The sequence below is a fragment of the Macrotis lagotis genome, chromosome 1, assembly GCF_037893015.1.
Source record: "Macrotis lagotis isolate mMagLag1 chromosome 1, bilby.v1.9.chrom.fasta, whole genome shotgun sequence".
Taxonomy (NCBI): Eukaryota; Metazoa; Chordata; class Mammalia; order Peramelemorphia; family Peramelidae; genus Macrotis; species Macrotis lagotis.
Window position 1 is genome coordinate 303,118,676 of NC_133658.1, and position 18,677 is coordinate 303,137,352.

The 18,677-nt window shown below is 37.4% G+C and overlaps 1 protein-coding gene and 1 pseudogene across 9 annotated transcripts in view; both read right to left on the bottom strand.

Annotated features, from left to right (window-relative positions):
- The window catches only part of FTO (FTO alpha-ketoglutarate dependent dioxygenase), a 477,648-nt gene that overhangs the window by 235,818 nt on the left and 223,153 nt on the right, over positions 1-18,677 (bottom strand). The window lies entirely within an intron of this gene.
- On the bottom strand, positions 1,679-17,800 carry LOC141505463 (UBX domain-containing protein 6 pseudogene; annotated as a pseudogene).

Sequence of the window (18,677 nt, forward strand, 5' to 3'; positions counted from 1 at the left end):
GCCCAAGGCCACACAGCTAGGTAATTATTAAGTGTCCAAGGTCATATTTGAACTCAAGTACTCCTGACTCCAGGGCCAGTGCTCTATCCACTGCACTACCTAGTCACCCCTGGCATTCAAATTCTTAAAAGAGAAGTTAAGTGAATTACAGATTCATGACCAAAAAAGAGATATAGAACATTATGAAATGCAAAATATATAATTTTGGTTACATTAAATAAGCTTTTGTACAAACAAAACCCAAATCACTTTTGATTAGAGAAATACAAAGTAAAACAACTCTTAGGTACCACTTCACACCTATCAGAGTGGTTAATATGACTAAAAAGGAAAACATCAAAAGTTGAAAATGTGGGAAAATTGGGACACTGTCCTGTTGGTGGAATTGTGAATTGATCAACCATTCTGGAGAGCAATTTGGAACTATACCCAAAGGGCAACCAACTGTGCACCTACCATTTGATCTAGTACTTCCACTATTAGGTCTGTATCTCAAAGAAATTATAAAAAAGGGAAAGGGACCTACATATGCAAAAATATTTACAGGAGTACTTTTCATGGTGGCAAAATATTGGAAATTGAGGGGATGCCCATCAATTGGGGAATGGCTCAATAGCTCTGGTACATGAATATAATGGAATACAATAGTATTGAATAGTATTACAATAGTAATACAATAAGAGATGAATAGGCAGATTTCAGAAGGTCCTGGAAAAGCTTATACAAACTGATGCAAAATGAAATGAGCAAAATCAGGAAAATAGTACACAATAGCACCAACGTTATGTGACAAACAACTAGTAATTAGGGGTAGCTAAGTGGCACAGTGGATAGAGCACCAGTCCTGGAGTCAGGAGTAACTGAGTCAAATCCAGCCTCAGATACTTAATAAATACCTAGCTGTGTGGCCTTGGGAAAACCACTTAACCCCATTGCCTTGTAAAAACCTTAAAAATATTAGTAACGACTCAGTATTTCTCATCAACATAATAAGACAGGACAAGTAAAAAGGACTCAGGAAGGAAAATGTTATCTTCCTCCAGATAAAGAACTGATCTGAATAAAGATCTAAGCATACTTATTTCACTTAACTTTATACTTTTTATGTTTTTTTCTTTCACAACTATTTAAGGGCAAGGAAGAGGGAAGGGCAAGGAGGGGATGGATATTTGGAACTCAAATTTTATAAAAATGAATATAAAATTTGTTTTAAAATGTAATTGGGGAAAAAAAATATTTATAAATAAATAAATAAATGAATGAATTTCTAGGTCCATTGCTAAAAAAAAGAACTACATAAATCTAATTAGAATATTAAGCTAGATATGGTAGCTGTCTGGAGAGAACTAAATGGGGAATAGAGAGGAACATACCATTTTTGAGTGCTAACAAAACCTTATAAAAACTGGACATAAATTGGGACATTTCAAACTTTATAAGTAAATGCAAAAAAGCACAAATACTAAATGTATCCTTTTCATATTGTAATGCAATAAAATTATATTCAATGAGAGACCAAGGAAACAAAGATTCAAAATTGGAGAAAAAATAAGTTAATCTAAAGAATGAATGGTCTAGTAGACAAACAATAAATAATTATATCAGAGAGAATGACAATAAAAATTCAATAGCCTTATGAAAACACTCTAAATCACTACTGATTAATGACATTCAAATTAAAACAACTAAAGTATCAATGCATATCCACTGGATTAACTAATATGACAGAAAAGAAAAATGATAAATTCTAAAGGGGAGATGGAAAATACAGACACTAATGCACTACTGACAGAGTTATGAGCTGATCCAACCATTCTAAAAATAATTTGGAATTATGCCCAAAGGACTAAAAAATTGTGCATACCTTTTGACCCAGCACTATCACTACTAGATCTGTATCCCAAATAGATCAAAGAAAAGGGAGAACCAATTTGTAGACAAATAATTACAGCAGCTCTTCTTGTGACAGCAATTGGGAACTCAAGGAAATGGCCAAAAAACAAATTCCATATGATAATCAGCTGAAGGATGACCTATATTGAACCTGGAGAAGAGATGACTTCCAAGAGACAAGATTGCCCTATTCACTAATAGTAAAAGGAAAAGGGATTCGTATCATTCTGAATGTAGAACAAGGAACAATAGGTAAAAATGTTGAGAGACAAATTTAGGCTTAACCTAAGAAAAATCTTTCTAATAATTGAAGCTATAAGAAAGTGAAATATTGCCTAGGGAGAGAAAGGATTTCCTTTATCAGAAGTCATCAAGCAAAACCCAGACAATCATTTTTCAGGTGTGTATTTCAGCAGAGGTCTCAAACTCTTACCTTGGTCTACAAAATTCCTAAATACAGATTAAAATTTAATTGGAAAGTATTTAACAAAATAAAAATACAACACAGATAATATTTTCAGTTTTGTAAGTCAATGTCTGCTAGAGGGATCCATTTCTATTTGAGTTTTACATCATTGGGTAAAGAAGGTATCCTTTTTCAGTTACAAAATAAAGGATATGGTCTCCAACTCTGAGGTTCTCTGAAAAGAGGGTGTTGGCCATGTTATGAAAACTTGGAAAAACAAACTGACAATCTGAGTCTTGCTCTGGTAATCAGAAAATAGGAGAAAACACAGAGGACGACTGGAGAGGTACCTGGGCCCTAATCATACAGGATGAGAAGACACAGAGTGATAATAATCTTTATTAGTGGAGAAATCAATCATACTTATAAAAGTATTGGCATTAACCAAGGATTAAAGACATGACGATAGTAAGATAACTAGTCTTCTCAAACTCCTATTAGATATCAGCTGAACTGAAAATGCAATTTCCTGAGTATTACAATAAATTCAGGGACACAGGGTGTATTCAAGGAAGACAAGTGTCTCTGGTGTGAGGACTGCTAAGTCCTTTTCAGGGCCAATTTCCACCTTTGATGTATACCTGAGTCACCTAACTCTCATCTATGGCTCCAAAAAGTTGTAGCATAGAGTGGCCACAAACCATTTCAGCAGATGGGTTAAACCAGGTTGAGGGTATCTGAAAAAGAGTCAAACTCATCCATGAGTAGGGGGGGAAAGGGTGTCTACCCCAACATATGAAGGCATCCACTGGAGAAATGGGTAAATGTGAACACTTTGTTCCAATGGCTATGAAGGCAGCTAAAGCAGTTGCTATGGATCACTTAGATGGTTAGACATGGAAATTGCTAAGGTCATACACTGAATCTAAAGTCATCACCAGTTGTCTTTTATTAATATTATTTAATTTATTTCTTTTTATTTATTTGTTTACACTTCACTAAAATAATCTTGTTGTAAGATAAAATACTGCAAGAAAAATAAAGTGACAGAAAAAGGAAAAAAATTGTATTTCAATCTATGTTTGGATTCCATCAGTTGTCTCTGGGATGGATTGCATTCTTTATCATAAATCAATCAGAGAAGTTGCTTCCATATTTTTTCCCACAGTTGCTACTGCTAATTGTATTTCCCTCCATCAATTCCTCCCTACTCCCATTCATTCTATTCTCTCTCTCCGTTACTTTTTGCCCTCCTCAAAAGTGAGTTATAAGACAGCCAAATGTTACAGAAGACAGGGAACTGGCCCTGGGACCAGGAGCACCAAAGCTCAAGCCCTATCCCAAACACCCAACAACCATCCAGTCACGTGGTCTGGAGCAGGCCAACCAATCCCACCACCCTGCAAAAAAAAAAACAACAAAAAAAGTGTTTTGTATCTAAGTACCCTCTCCCACAATCTTCCCTCTCCTCTATTACCTATTAGTCCCCCCAATACCTTTTCTCCCATTCCCATCCTCTCCTTTTTCCTCTGCGGGTGTGTATATTGTTTTCTTCTATTGAGTGTGTATATTGTTTCTTCTCCAATGAGAATGAAGGCTCACTTACTCCTCCTCACCTTCCCCCACTTCCACTCCACTGTTGACTCTTTTACATGAAATATCTTACTCTATTCTACCTCTCCTTTCCCTACATACATTCCTTTTTTCATCTATTGATTCCATCATTATAATACATTATACCTTCAAATTAGCTCTCTCTGTACCATGTCTAGATATGTTCCTTCTAACTGTTCTATTAATTGAGAAGGTTCAAATGCATATTATCAGTATCATTTTCCATACAGGAATACAAGCAGTTCAACATCATTAAATTGCTCATAACTTACCCTTCTTGTCCCACTCTCTCTATGGTTCAACTGAGTCCTGTACTTGGAGATCAAACTTTCTGTTCAGCTCTGGTCACTTCAACAGAAACATTTTAAATTCCCCTATTTCACTGAATGTCCATCTTTTGCCCTGGAAAAGGATGTTCAGTTTTGCTGAGTAATTGATTCTTGATTGTAATGCAAGCTCTATTGCCATCCAGAATATTATATTCCAAGACCTATGGACTTTTTTTTTTTAGTTTTTGCAAGGCAATTGGGTTAAGTGGCTTGCCCAAGCCACACAGCTAGGTAATTATTAAGTGTCTGAGGCCAGATTTCAACTCAGGTACTCCTGACTCCGGGGCCAGTGCTCTATCCACTGTGCCATGTAGCCACGCCCCCCCCATGGACTCTTTTTTTTTTTTAGATTTTTGCAAGGCAAATGGGGTTAAGTGGCTTGCCCAAGGCCACACAGCTAGGTAATTATTAAGTGTCTGAGACCGGATTTGAACCCAGGTACTCCTGACTCCAAGGCCAGTGCTTTCTCCACTATGCCACCTAGCCGCCCCACCCTATGGACTCTTAATGTGGATTCTACTAAGTCCTGTGTAATCCTGACTGTAGCTCCATGATATTTGACTTGTTTCTTCCTGGCTGCTTGTAACATTCTTTTTGAATTGGAAGTCTGGAATTTGACTTGAATAATATTCCTGGGAGTTATTTTTTGGGATTTCTTTCAGGAGGTGATCTCTCAATTTCTATTTACCCTCTGCTTCTAGTATATCAGGGCAATTTTCCTGTAGAATTTTTTAAAAAATTATTAAATGACTTAAAAATTATTTTAAAATAATTTTAAAATGAAATTAGGGCTCTTTTCCTGGTCATGACTTTCAGATAGTCCAATAATTTTTACGTTATCTTTCCTGAATCTGTTTTCCAGGGCAGTTTATTTTTCCAATGAGATATTTCACATTTTCTTCTAGTTTTTCATTATTTGGTTTTGTTTTATTGTTTCCTGATTCCTCACAGAGTCATCAACTCATCAACTTCCTTTAGCTCCATTCTACATTTAAGGGAGTTTTTTTCCCTTCAGACAGCTATCATATCTCCTTTTCCATTTGGCCAATTCTGCTTTTTTAAGGCATTCTTCTACCCTCATTAACTTTATGGACTGCTTTTTTCCATTTGATCTAAGCCGGTTTTTTAACATGTTATTTTCTTCCATTTTTTGGTATCACCTTGATTAAACTGTTGACTTGGTTATCATGATTTTCCTGCATCTCTCTCACTTCTCTTCCCATTTTTTCCTCTACCTTCCTTAGTGGATTTTCAAAATATTTTTTGAGCTCACCCATAGCCTTAGTTCAAATTCTATTTTTCTTGGGAACTTGGGATACAATAGCTTGAAATTTTCATCTTCTGAGTGTATGTTTTGATCTTCCATGAGACCAAAGTAATTATTTATGGTCAAGTTCTTTTTTTCTGTTTACTCATTTCCCCAGCTCATGACCTGGTTTTGAGGTGCTTCCCAGCTTTTGAGTGTCATTGGGACACCTCCACAAGGACCTCAGTTCTTTCAATGAATTATGAGAGGCTCTGACAGCTCTCCTGGCTTATTCTCTGGTCTATGGATGACCATAAGCACTCTGCCCTGCCCTGGAGCTATGAGGAAGGCCCTTGCTCTATGGCAATGAGGGGAGAGGGTTCAGAGTTTGACCAGGGTCTTAATGTGGACAAAATACAAAAGTCCTGTTCCAGGGGAAGCTAGGCATCAAGTGGATAAAGAACTAGCCCTGGAGTCAGGAGGACCTGAGCTTAAATCTGGTTAAATAATTAGCTAGGTGCATGAACTTAGGTATGCCATTTAACCCAATTGCCTTAAATAAATAAATAAGAGTCTTGTTCCAGGGATAGTGGAGAGACCTCAACAGACTCCCCCAACCCCTTTATTTTCTGAGGGCTGAACTTCTTGAAGCAATTGCCAGGAGGCTCCCTGCTGATTGGCTCCTCAGGCCTGGTAGACTCCACACTTTCTCTGGCAGAAGCTTCCCAATGATCTTCCAAGTTGTGCTTATTGATCCCTGGGTTTGGAGGTCTGAATCCCAATTCCACTGCATGACTTCAGGTACCCCAGGGACCCAGGCATCCTGTGAGCTGTTTCTGGAAGACTGGAGCTCATTTGTTCATTCACTCTGGTGCTGTGCAATCCTAAATGCATTGCAGCCCCCCCCTCCAACCCCAATGGAACAAAGCTTTGCCACAGATCTTCCAAGTTACCTTGGGCTGGAGAATTGCCTCACTATATCTTTCTGTGGGATCTATCTCTCCAAAATTTAGTCATAATTTTAATACCTTTGGAATTTCTTAGAAGCAAGCCTATCCTGTTCTTTTACTTTTCTATCACCAGTTGTCTTTTATTTTACTTTACAATATTAAGCATTATTTATTTAGGTATTATGTTAGATTCCAGATAAACAAAAATAAAAATGAAATATTCCTCTGCACACACTCAAAATAGATTAGACTTGACAATTCATTTTTTAGAAAGATTTTATTTAATTTGAGTTATACAATTTTCCCCTTAATCTTGCTTCCCTCCCCCCATAGTTTCCATGGTATAAACTGATCTAAGTTGAATGTGATGAGAGAGGAATCATGTACTAAGGGAAGAAAAATAAAGATAGCAAAATTACATAATAAGAGTTTTTTTTTTTTAAAATAAAGGTAATAGTCTTTGGTCTTTGTTCAAATTCCACAATTCTTTCTCTGGATACAGATGGTATTCTCCATCGCAGATAGTCCAAAACTATCCCTGATTGTTGCACTGATGATGAGCAAGTCCATCAAGGTTGATCATCACATCCATGTTACTGTTAGATTGTTCAGTGTTGTTCTGGTTCTGCTCATGTCTCTCAGGATCAGTTCATGCAAATCATTCCAGGCTTCCCTGAATTCCCATCCCTCCTGGTTTCTAATAGAACAATAGTGTTCCATGACATACATATAGCACAGTATCTTAAGTCATTCCTCAACTAATGGACATTCACTCAATTTCCAATTCTTTGTCACCACAAACAGGGCTGCCATGAATATTTTTGTACAAGTGATATTTTTACCCTTTTTCATAATATATTCAGGGGATAGATCTAGCAGTAGTATTACTGGATCAAAGGGTATGCACATATTTGTTGCCCTTTGGGCATAATTCCAAATTCCTCTCCAGAAAGTTTGGATGAATTCACAGTTGGTGAGTTCACCAACAATGTATTAGTGTCCCAGATTTCCCATATCCCCTCCAACATTGATTATTGTCCTTTCTGGTCATATTGGTCAGTCTGAGAGGTGTGAGGTGGTATCTCAAAGATGCTTTAATTTGCATTTCTCTAATAAATAATTATTTAGATCAATTTTCATATGACTATGGATTGCTTTGATTTACTCATCTGTAAATTGCCTTTGCATATCCTTTGACCATTTGTCAATTGGGGAATGGCTTGTTTTTTTGACAATTTGACTCAATTCTCTGTATATTTTAGAAATGAGTCCTTTGTCAGAAAAACTAGTTATAAAAATTGTTTCCCAATTTACTACATTTCTTTTGATCGTGGTTTTGTCTGTGCAAAAACTTTTTAATTTAATGAAATCAAAACTATCTAGTTTGTTTTTAATGATGTTCTCCATCTCTTCCTTGGTCATCAACTGATTCCCTTTCCATTGATCTGACGGTAAACTGCTCCTTGATCTTCTAGTTTGCTTATAATATTGTTTTTTATGTCTAAATTGTGTATTCATTTGGATCTTATTTTGGTATAGGGTATGAGGTGTTGGTCTAATCTAAGTTTCTTCGATACTAACTTCCAAATCCCTAAGAGTTTTTATCGAAGATTTTTTTTATCCCAATGCTGGACTATTTGGGTTTATCAAACAGCAGATTACTATAATCACTTCTTGCTAGTATACCTAGTCTATTCCACTGATCCACCACTCTATTTCTTATCCAATACCAGACAGTTTTGATGACTGATGCTTTATAATTTTAGATCTGGTAAGGCTAAGCCACCTTCTTTTGTAGTTTTTTTCATTGAATCCTTGGAAATTCTTGACTTTTAGTTCTCCATATGTATTTACTTACAACTTTTTCTAACTCATTAAAGTAATTTTTTTGGAATTTTGATTGGTAGGGTGCTAAACAAGTGATTTAGTTTTGGTAGAATTGTTATTTTTATTATATTTGCTCGACACATCCATGAGCAGTTGATGTCTGCCCAGTTATTTAAATCTGATTTTATTTGTGTGAGAAGTGTTTCTTAATTGTTTTCAAAAAGTTTCTGAGTCTACCTTGGCAGGTAGAATCCCAGGTATTTTATACTGTCTGAGGTTACTTGGAATGGGATTTCTCTTTCTAGCTCTTTCTGCTGTATCATACTAGTCATACATAGAAATGTTGAGGATTTATGAGGGTTTATTTTTATATTATGCAACTTTGCTAAAGTTGCTAATTGTTTCTAGTAGAGTTTTAGATGATTTCTTGGGATTCTCTAGGTATACCACCATGTCATCTGCAAAGAGTGAGTGTTTTCTCTCTTCCTTCCCAATTCTAATTCTTTCAATTTCCTGTTCTTCTCTTATTACTGAAGCTAACAATTCTAACACAATATCAAATAGTAGTAATGATAATGGGCATCACTGCTTCACCCGTGATCTTATTGCGAATGCCTCTAGCCTATTCCCATTGCATATAATGCTTGCTGATGGTTTCATATAGATACTGCTTATTATTCTAAGGAATGAGCCATTTATTCCTACATTCTCTAGTGTTTTTAGTAGAAATGGGTGCTGTATTTTGTCAAAAGCTTTTTCAGGGAGCGGCAAGGTGGCACAGTGGATAGAGCACTGGCCCTGGAGTCAGGAGTAACTGAGCTCAAATCCAGCCTCAGACACTTAATAATTACCTAGCTGTGTGGCTTTGGGCAAGCCACTTAACCCCATTGCCTTGCCCCCCTCCAAAAAAAGCTTTTTCAGCATCTACTGATATAATCATATGATTTCTAATAGTATAATTAATGATATCATTAACAAACCTAACAGTTTATACAAAATTGAACCAACCCTGCATTCCTGGGATAAATTCTACTTGATCATAGTGTATTATCCTAGTGATAGCTTGTTGTAATCATCTTGCTAAGATTTTATTTAAGATTTCTGCATCTATATTCATCAGGGAGATAGGTCTTTAATTTTCTTTCTCTGTTTTAACTCTTCCTGGTTTAGGTATCAGCACCATATTGGTGAAAGAGTTTGGCAGAGTTCTGTCTTCACCTATTTTTCCAAATAGTTTACATAGAATTAGAACCAATTGTTCCTTAAATGTTTGATAGAATTCACTTGTGAATTCTGGTGTTGTCCATTCAATTTTCTTAGGGAGTTCAATAATGGCTTGTTGAATTTTCTTTTTCTGAGATAGGGTTATTTAGATTTTTAATTTCCTTTTCATTTAATCTGCGCAACTTATATTTTTGAAAATATTCACTCATTTCAATTAGATTGTCAAATTTATTGGCATAGAGTAGGGCAAAATAATTCCAAATTATTACTTTAATTTCCTCCTCATTGGTGGTGAATTTACCTTTTTCATTTATAATAATAGCAATTTGGTTTTTTCTTACTTTTTTTTAAATCAAGTTGACCAGAAGGTTATCAATTTTATTTTTTTCATAAACCAAATTAGTTTTATTTATTAGTTCAATAGTTTTATTGCTTTTGATTTTATTAATTTCTCCTTTAATTATTAGAATTTTTAATTTGGTATTTAATTGGAGGTTTTCAATTTGTTCTCTGTTATTTTTTTTTTGGGGGGGGGCTGAGGCCAAGCCTGGTTTTATTTCATGCGAGCTTTTCCACAGTTGCAAGAAGTTCAGGTTTCAGAATTCCCAGGGCCTGCTCAGCTCCTGATGCCTTGATATCTTCCAAGATGCCTGTGTCCCAAGTGAAAGTCAGAAGAGCTGAAGGCACCAGCCCACATTCATTGAAGGCTAAGTTTTCATCCAACAGTTTATTCCCGCCTGCAGAAAGCAATTCAAAGGGCAGCCAGTCATTCTGCAATGCCTCCCTCACAAAGCTGTAGAGTGCAGACAGCCTCTCTCGAGCATAGAACGTACCCTGGAGGATGTGCCCATCTGGAAAGCGAACTCGTAAGAGGGTATAGGTATATTTTCGCATTTCCCGTTGCTCCTCCTTCTCCCGCATGGCTTTGGTCTGAAGCACAGTCAGCCGTTCCACAGTGTCCATCCTTAGCTTCTGCTCCCCTTTAAGCTCCTCTGTTGTGAGGTTGAAGAAGTCTCCAGGTAGGTCAAACTGAGCAGCCAGAGGGGAGGGCTTGAATACTCATTGCTGCCGGGCCAGCTGAGCTCGTACTGGCTCTGAGCCCTGCAGGGTGACTTTGTGTTCTTCCAGTTTCTCTACATGGGCCAGAGCTTCCTCACTCAGAACATAATATTCCTCAGAGGTTTCTTGTTCTGGAACAGGGAGAATTATCTTCTCAAATCCAATGGCCTCAAAAAACTCATTAGCCCCTTCTAGGCAGTTGATTCGCTCCTGAAACACTATGTTTTGCAATTTGATTTTCCTGTATTTCTCTTCTTCTGGGTGAAGATGGATGTTGTCCAGGTACTTGGCAATGGTGTCCACCCCCAGTTTCACTTTCTCTGGGTCGCTGTTGAATGTATGGATCCTCATGATGGAAGCAGCCACTGGGTCTTTGTCTGAGTGCTTGTTGATGGCCTCTTTGATATAAGCATCCCGCTGGTCTTTTCTCAAGATGGCTCCAGTGAACAGGCAGGTAAAATAAACCCTAGACACAGACAGGTTTGAAGATCCCTCCTCCTTCGCCTCAGGCATCACATTTATTACAGCTGACTCAGCAATCCCACTAACAGTGGCTTCTGCCTGTAATTCCTTCCTTACTTGGTTCGGATAGAATCTTGGGACGTGAGTCCCCGGGATCGGGGTTGCTTCTACTCCAGCCTGGCCAGTGCCGCTGCTACTGCCATTTGGGCTTCATTGGTTGGTCCTTGGCGGGATTGCTTGGTTACCTGCTGATTCTGTCTTTCCTTGGAGACTTTTTCCCCTGTGTCCACGAGTTTCTGCCCAGGCCCCGCGCTCTTGAACTTGATGTCCACCTTAATCTCCTGAGTTTTTCATGGCAGCCGCGGGGAAGGGGAAGGGGTGACGGCCTGCTCTCTCTTATTTTTTCAGTTGCATATTTAGTTCATTGATTTCCTCTTTCTCTAATTTATTCATGTAAGCATTTAAAGATATAATATAGCCCCTGAAAGTCGCCTTGAGTGTATCCTATAGCTTTTGGCATGTTGTTTCATTATTGCCATTATCTAGGATAATATAATTAATTTTTTTTCTATAATTTGTTGTTTGATCCACTCATTTTTAAAAATGAGGTTATTTAGCTTCCAATTAGTTTTAGGTCTATATCTCCCTGGCCCAATATTGCATATGATTTTTACTATGTCCCAAAAAAGTCGTGAGTGTCCATCACTTCTGGCTATGTATATATTCTCTCTAATAGAGTTACAATTCTCAAGAGTTATGAGAATCTTTCTTCCAGGTGGGAATATAGCCAATTTCATCTTATTAGATAGTAGTTTTTTCTTTACTTTTTTCTTTACCTTTTTATGCATCTATTGAGCCTCCTGTTTATTGTCCATATTTTCTATTTAGCACTGGTCTTTTCATCAGGAAATGTTGGAAGTCTCTTATTTCAATAAATGTCCATCTTTTCCCTGGAAGAGAAGGCTCAGTTTTGCTTGGTAGTGGATTCTTGGCTGCATCCCAGGCTCCATTGCTCTTCAGAATATCTCATTCCAGGCCCTTCGATCCCTTAATGTTGATGCAGTGAGGTCCTGTGCAATCCTTACTGTGGCTCCTTGGTAACTAAATTGTTTCTTTCTGGCTGCTTGCAGGATTTTCTTTTATCTGATAGTTCTGGAATTTGACCACAACATTCCTTGGTATTTTCATTTTAGGATCTCTTTCAGGAGGGATATATGTATTCTTTCAATATCTATTTTTTTTAGTTTTTTTTTTGCAAGGCAAATGGGGTTAAATGGCTTGCCCAAGGCCACACAGCTAGGTAATTATTAAGTGTCTGAGGTCAGATTTGAACTCAAGTACACTCCAGGGCCGGTGCTTTATCCACTGAACCAACTAGCTGCCGCCAATATCTATTTTTGCCCTCTGGTTTCATGATAACAGGGCAGTTTCTCCTCACTAAATCTTGCAATATTAAGTCCAGGCTTTTTTTTCTCTTTAATGTTTTTCATGAAGATCAGTAATTCTCAGGTTGTCCCTTCTTGATCTATTCTAGAGGTGAAGGTTTTGCTGATGAGGTATTTTACATTTTCTTCTTTTTTTGATTTTTTTGGTTTTGTTTAACAGTCTTTTGCTGTATCATGAAGCCATTAGTTTCCACAGTCTCCATTCTTTTTTTAAGAGAAGAATTTTCTTCATTTACCTTTTGCAACACCTTTTCCAATTAGTCAATTCTATTTTTAAAAGAGTTTTCCATCTGACCAATTGAGGTTTTGAGAGAATTACTTTCTTTTTGCATTTGTCCAATTGTATTTTCTAAGGATTTGTATTCTTGTTGCATGGAGTTAATTTTCTCTCCCAAATTTTCCAATTGATTTTTAAACTCCTTCCTGATTTCTTCAAGGAAGTCTTTCTGTGCTAGAGACCAGATCATATTCTCCTCAGAGGTTCTAGGTCTTTCTGAGTTAGGGTCTTTTCTTTCTAGGAATTTTTCTATGGACCCTCCTTTTTCACTGGCCTTTCTTCATTTTCCTAAGACCTTGTGTGGGGAAGGACTGGTTCACAGAATTTTGGTGTTGATGTCCCTAGAGGCTTTACTCACTGGGTTTAGTAACTCTAAGTAGGCCCAATCAGTAGGCTGGGTTGGTTGCTTTCTATGGAGTGTCTGTGACCTTGATTTAAGGCCCTCTCCCTTGGCCTGGAGGAATTGGTTGAAGCTGCTGAATACTTTTATCTTCGAACAATGGTGGGAAAGGTAATTGCTCTCCCTATTCACAGCTGAGGGAGCTCTGCTGCTCACACCTGAGTTTGGAGTGGAGATGGGCTATAATTGTATTATAATATGTTATAATGTGTTATAATGGCTATAATTGTGTTTATTCTGGAAAGAGGTTTCAGCTGAAATGAAGGTATGGACTCAGTTCCTCCATACCAGAGGAGCCCAGGGATCAATGTCTGCAACTCTACCATACTGGAACTCACCCTCCAGCCCTGCTGGCAAGCTCCAGACCGTCAGTGCCACAACCAATGCATCTGCTCCCCAGTTGGCCCTCGCCCCCACAGCTGGTCAGGCCCATCCTGCTCTCAGGCTCTAGCCCCATCACTGATCAGGCTAGTCTCACTCTCAGGCTCTCACCCTGTCCTGTGCTCCAGGTACAGTCTGCCCTCTGCACCCAGGCTCACCCAAGAGCCCAGAAGACAAACCTTGAGGTAGATGTTCTTCTCCTAGCTCTTCTTTCTGGGTTTTGTCGATTGAAATTTTGTTAAGAGATTTGTTTCATATTATATATGAGGGAAGATCAGGAGGAGACTTTAACACAGTACCTATCTTCTCTCTGCCATCTTGGCTGGAATTCCCCCATAACCAGTTTTCTTGATTCTGTCTTGTCACATGATGACTCTGGAAGAGAGAGTGAGGCCAACAGCTTCCTGCATCTCTGCCTCACTTAAAATCCAATTTATGCATGAATCAAAAGATAACACCAATACCATTTTACCAATTCGATCTCAAAGTACTGTGGTGACAGACACTAATACGGACAAATAGCAAATACAGATACACTGGAAGCCATAGTCGCAACCCTGGACACAGGCAATCCAAATCAAAGGATCTTTTCTCTTACTGGAAGCAACAGTGGGATTTGACAACTTGTTGGGTATCTGAGCAGCTTTTATTTTTTTTTTATTTTTGTGAGGCAATGGGGTTAAGTGACTTGTCCAAGGCCATATAGCTACCTATTAAGTATCAAATGTCTGAGGCAGATTTTGAACTCAGTTCCTCTTGACTCAGGGCTCGTGCTCTATCCACTGTACCACCTAGCTGGCCCCTGAACAGTCTTTTAATGATCACACTGCTTGCCTCCTTGTGTGAGAAAGGGGCAAGAAAACGTTCCCTAAAAATTGTCTATTTACCCAACCCTAGTCTGATCACTGTAACAGAAAGAGTTCCCACCCTATGTTCAAAAAAAAAATGTACAAAAACTTCTTCAAGAAGATTCTCCTCACCATTGGTGCATGGAATGTGCCCACATTCATAGATAAGACAAGATCCAATAGAAGTGAAAGAAGAACAGCTCTTGTTGCAGGAGAACTTAACAGGTATCATATCCAAATAACAGCCCAGACTGAAATGAGAGTGTCAAATGAAGGCTTGTTTACTGAATTCAGAGCTGGAAACGTGTTTTATTTTGTTTTCTGGAGTGACTGTAGTAAAGCAGTGAAGCTGGTATAGGTTTTGCAATCAAAACTAATCTAGTCAGCAAGTTTATATGCCCACCAAGAGGAGTGAATGTCAGACTAATGGCAATGAGATTGCCACTTGTAGACAAATGCCATGCCACCACCATCAGCATCCATGCTTTCACCATGACAAACCCTGATGAAGCCAAAGAAAAATTTTATGGAGATCTGGAGATGTTCATTATCAATGTGCTCAAAGAGGACGAATTTATAATTATGGGTGACTTTAATGCTAAAGTAAGCTCAGAGTACAAGACATGGCAGGGAGTCTTTCAGAGGAATAGAGTTGGAAACAGCAACAGCAATGGTCACTTATACTGAAGACTTGTGTATCTCATGACCTTCTCATCACAAACACTATCTTTTGTTTATCTAAATGCAATAAAACTTCCTGGATGCATCCTTACAGCAAACATTGGCATCTAATAGACTATGTGATTGTAAGAAGAGACAAACAGGATGTGAGAGTGATGAAGGCAATGTGTGGTGCAGAGATTCTCTCCAAGCTAAATATTCACATTCAAAGTGGTGGCCCCAAGGCAAAATGACTACCAGAAGAATTAATGTCAAGAGATTAAAGTGCCTCTCTGAGCCGGAACATTGTGTTGCTAACTTGGAGGAAAAGTTGAGCCAACATACAATTGGCAAAAGTGGATCAGAAAAATAGCAGGCAGTTTTCAGAGTTTTGGTGTAAAGTATTGTATTTGCTCAAATGGATCAGAACACTTGCAAACATCAAGACTGATAAAAATAAAAGAGAAATCTACAAGCTGCTAAATTAAAAACAAACAAATAAACAAGAACTACACTGGGCTTACCTGAACACTTCCATAGTGTTCTTAATAGACATCATCAATCACTGCAGATACCATTGACTGTTTATCTCAAGTTGAGGTCAATTTGATCCTAGCTGAAGTTCCAACTGAAGCAGAGTTTAGAATGCCATTAGGCTCCTTTCCAGTGGCAAAGTATCTGGTGCTGATTCTATTCTAGTTGAGATCTACAGGGTGCAGTGTCCATTGCTTATCCAAAAGCTGACTGAACTTTTCCAGGATATATGGCATAAGGAGGTTATCCTTCAGGAATTCAAGTATGCTTCCACTGTCCATCTCTCCATAAAGGTAAAGGGAATAGAGATTCTCCTATCATTGTTGGTAACATTTTTGCCAGAATCTTTCTCAATTCACCTGGAAGATAATTTCCTTCCTGAGAGTCAGTGTGGCTTTAGAAAGCATCAAGAAACAGTTAACATGGTGTTTGCCACTCAACAACTCCCAGAAAAAATGCCAGAAGCAGAACAGAGTTCTGTATATAACATTTCTAGAGCTGCCCAAGGCTTTTGATAGCACCAATCTTGAGGTTTTTGGAAAATTATGCCAAAATTTGGTTGCCCAGAGAAATTTATCAATATTGTATATCAGTTTCATGAAGGTTTTCTTGCCCAGGTTCTGAATAGTGGACAATGCTCCTGTGATTTTCCCAGTCACCAATGGAGTGAAATAAGACTGTTCCTTTTTAGCATGATGTTTTCAGCCATGACATCAATACTGAGGATCAACATGGCACCATGGTCAGCTACTACACTAATGAAAAATTTTTCACTTTGAAAAATCAATAAGCCAAGACTAAAGAAATGGGAGTGTTGGTATATGATTTTCTGTTTACAAATTCTGTTTGAAGCTGAAATGTAACAAAATATATATTGATTTTCTGTGACTTCTGCTAATTTTGGCCTGACAATTAACACCAAGAAAACACAGGTGATCCATCATCCATATGTGGAACAGTATATCCACTTACCTTGGCAGTGTACTTTCCAGGGAGGCTTACACATGCATTGCCAGAATTAGCTCAGTGTTTGGGAGGCTCCGAAAGAAAGTATGGGAGAGAAATGTATTAGACTGACTACCAAACTGAAGATCTACAGAGCCATTGTGCTGACTTCATTGCTGTTTATCTATGAAACCTAGACAGTCTACCAGAGTCATGCCCAGAAACTGGAGTTAAGAGTACCCAGGTGTTCACAAGAACTATTTGTGCCAGACCTAGGGTAGAGCATTCTAAGCTCATATTGGTCTGATTAGTCAGACACACTGTAATGTTATGTTTTGTGTTTTCATCCTTCATTCTCAAAGAAGATGATGACATCAAGGAGGTGATGTCATGATAAGCACATGAATTGGATTGGGGGGGGGGTGCTATGCTAAGTCACCAGCCTCACTTTCTCCTCCAGAGCCACCTGAGTCCAGTAGCCAGATATGAATCAAGAGGACTGGAGATGGCCCTGGATGTGACACACATTAAGTGACTTGCCCAAGGTGACACAGCTAGTAATTGGTTAAGTGTCTGAATGCAGGATTCAAACTCCTGTCTTCCTGATTCCAAAAACCAGTGCTCTATCCAATGTGCCTAATGATATTATTTTGGTCTTCTTAAATAATGAAGACTACAACCAACCAAACAACCAACCAATAGTAATTTACAGAAAAAGACTGATTAAATAGGAGAGAGTACTATCTAGGTATCAGTCTTCTGTACCTCCTATCTTGTTAGGAAGAGGGAATGAGCCTAAGAAAGGAAGTTATTTATTTAGGAAAGGACATTTTGGAAACTAGTCTGGTAAAAACAAAAGTTTAGCTGATTATATTATACAGTACATAATAATAAATTCCCCATGAATAAAGAATTTAAATATAAAAAGTCACACCATTAAAAATAATCAGAGCAAAGTGGAATCTTATATCAATCCTAAATATAAGGAAAGAAGGGAGAAGAGATTGTCAAAAAGGAAATGGGAAATCTCAATTACATAGTATTTTAAGGCCTTTACACAAATAAAATTAATTGCAATGTTTATAATAATTAATCTTGGTTCCAAAGAAGAGATAGGGGAAGGCACCTCCCCTGATTCTTCACAGAGGTATTTGCTGTGAAACACTGCATTTAATGTCAAGATTTTTTCATTATGTCAGTTTTGCTGAACTGACTTTCTTTCCACTCTTCTTCAGTGGTTTAAGGGATAGTTTTCTAGAAAAGGCTAACATTTTCAGAAAAGTGATACAAAAATATATCAATTAAAATGTATTTTAAAAAAAGAAATAAAATATGTAAATATTGAGAAGTATTTGCATTAAATAAAAAATTGATATACATATATAAGATTAAGAGCCATTCCCTAATCAATTGAAAAGAACATGATAAATGGTTCTTTAAAAAATGAAAAACAAATTCTTGATAACTGAAAGATTACTGATCTTTCAAATTTACAAATTACTAGTAATCAGAAAAATATAAATTATAATAACGCTAAGACATCACTCATACTTTTCAAGCTAGCAAAAATACAAAATATGAAAAAATTTAAGGTTGGAGGAATTATGAGAAGAGGAAAGACTCTGATTTATTATTGGTGGGGCTGTGAATTGTTTCAGCCACTCTGAAGAACAATTTGATATGAAGCATTCATAACTCTTTCATCCAAAGATTCCATTACTAAGATCATAACCAAAGGATATCATTAACAATAAGAACAATCTGTAAGTATAAAAATGTTTATCACTGCATGACTTGTCATAACAAAAAAAAAGCTGGAAACAAGATACATGCCCAAAATTAGAGAATGGATAAACAAACTCTGTCATAGGGAGGGGATAGAATAGTGCTTTGTCATAAGAAAAATTCATAAAAGTAAGGAAAAGACTAATATGAAGTGAAGGAATTACTGAAAGTAAAATACACAAATGATTAACTAAAATATATGGACTGATATAATAATATATAAGTACAACCAATACTGCCAGTCAAATACATGATTAATGCCACTGCTATATTGTCAGAATTAAAAACCAATTCCTTTTTTTTTTAATTTAGCTAATCATCTATTTTAGGGAAATGTGCATTATAAGAAGGCATTGTTTGGAAGTTTTTTGGGAAGTGTCAATTGAAATGTA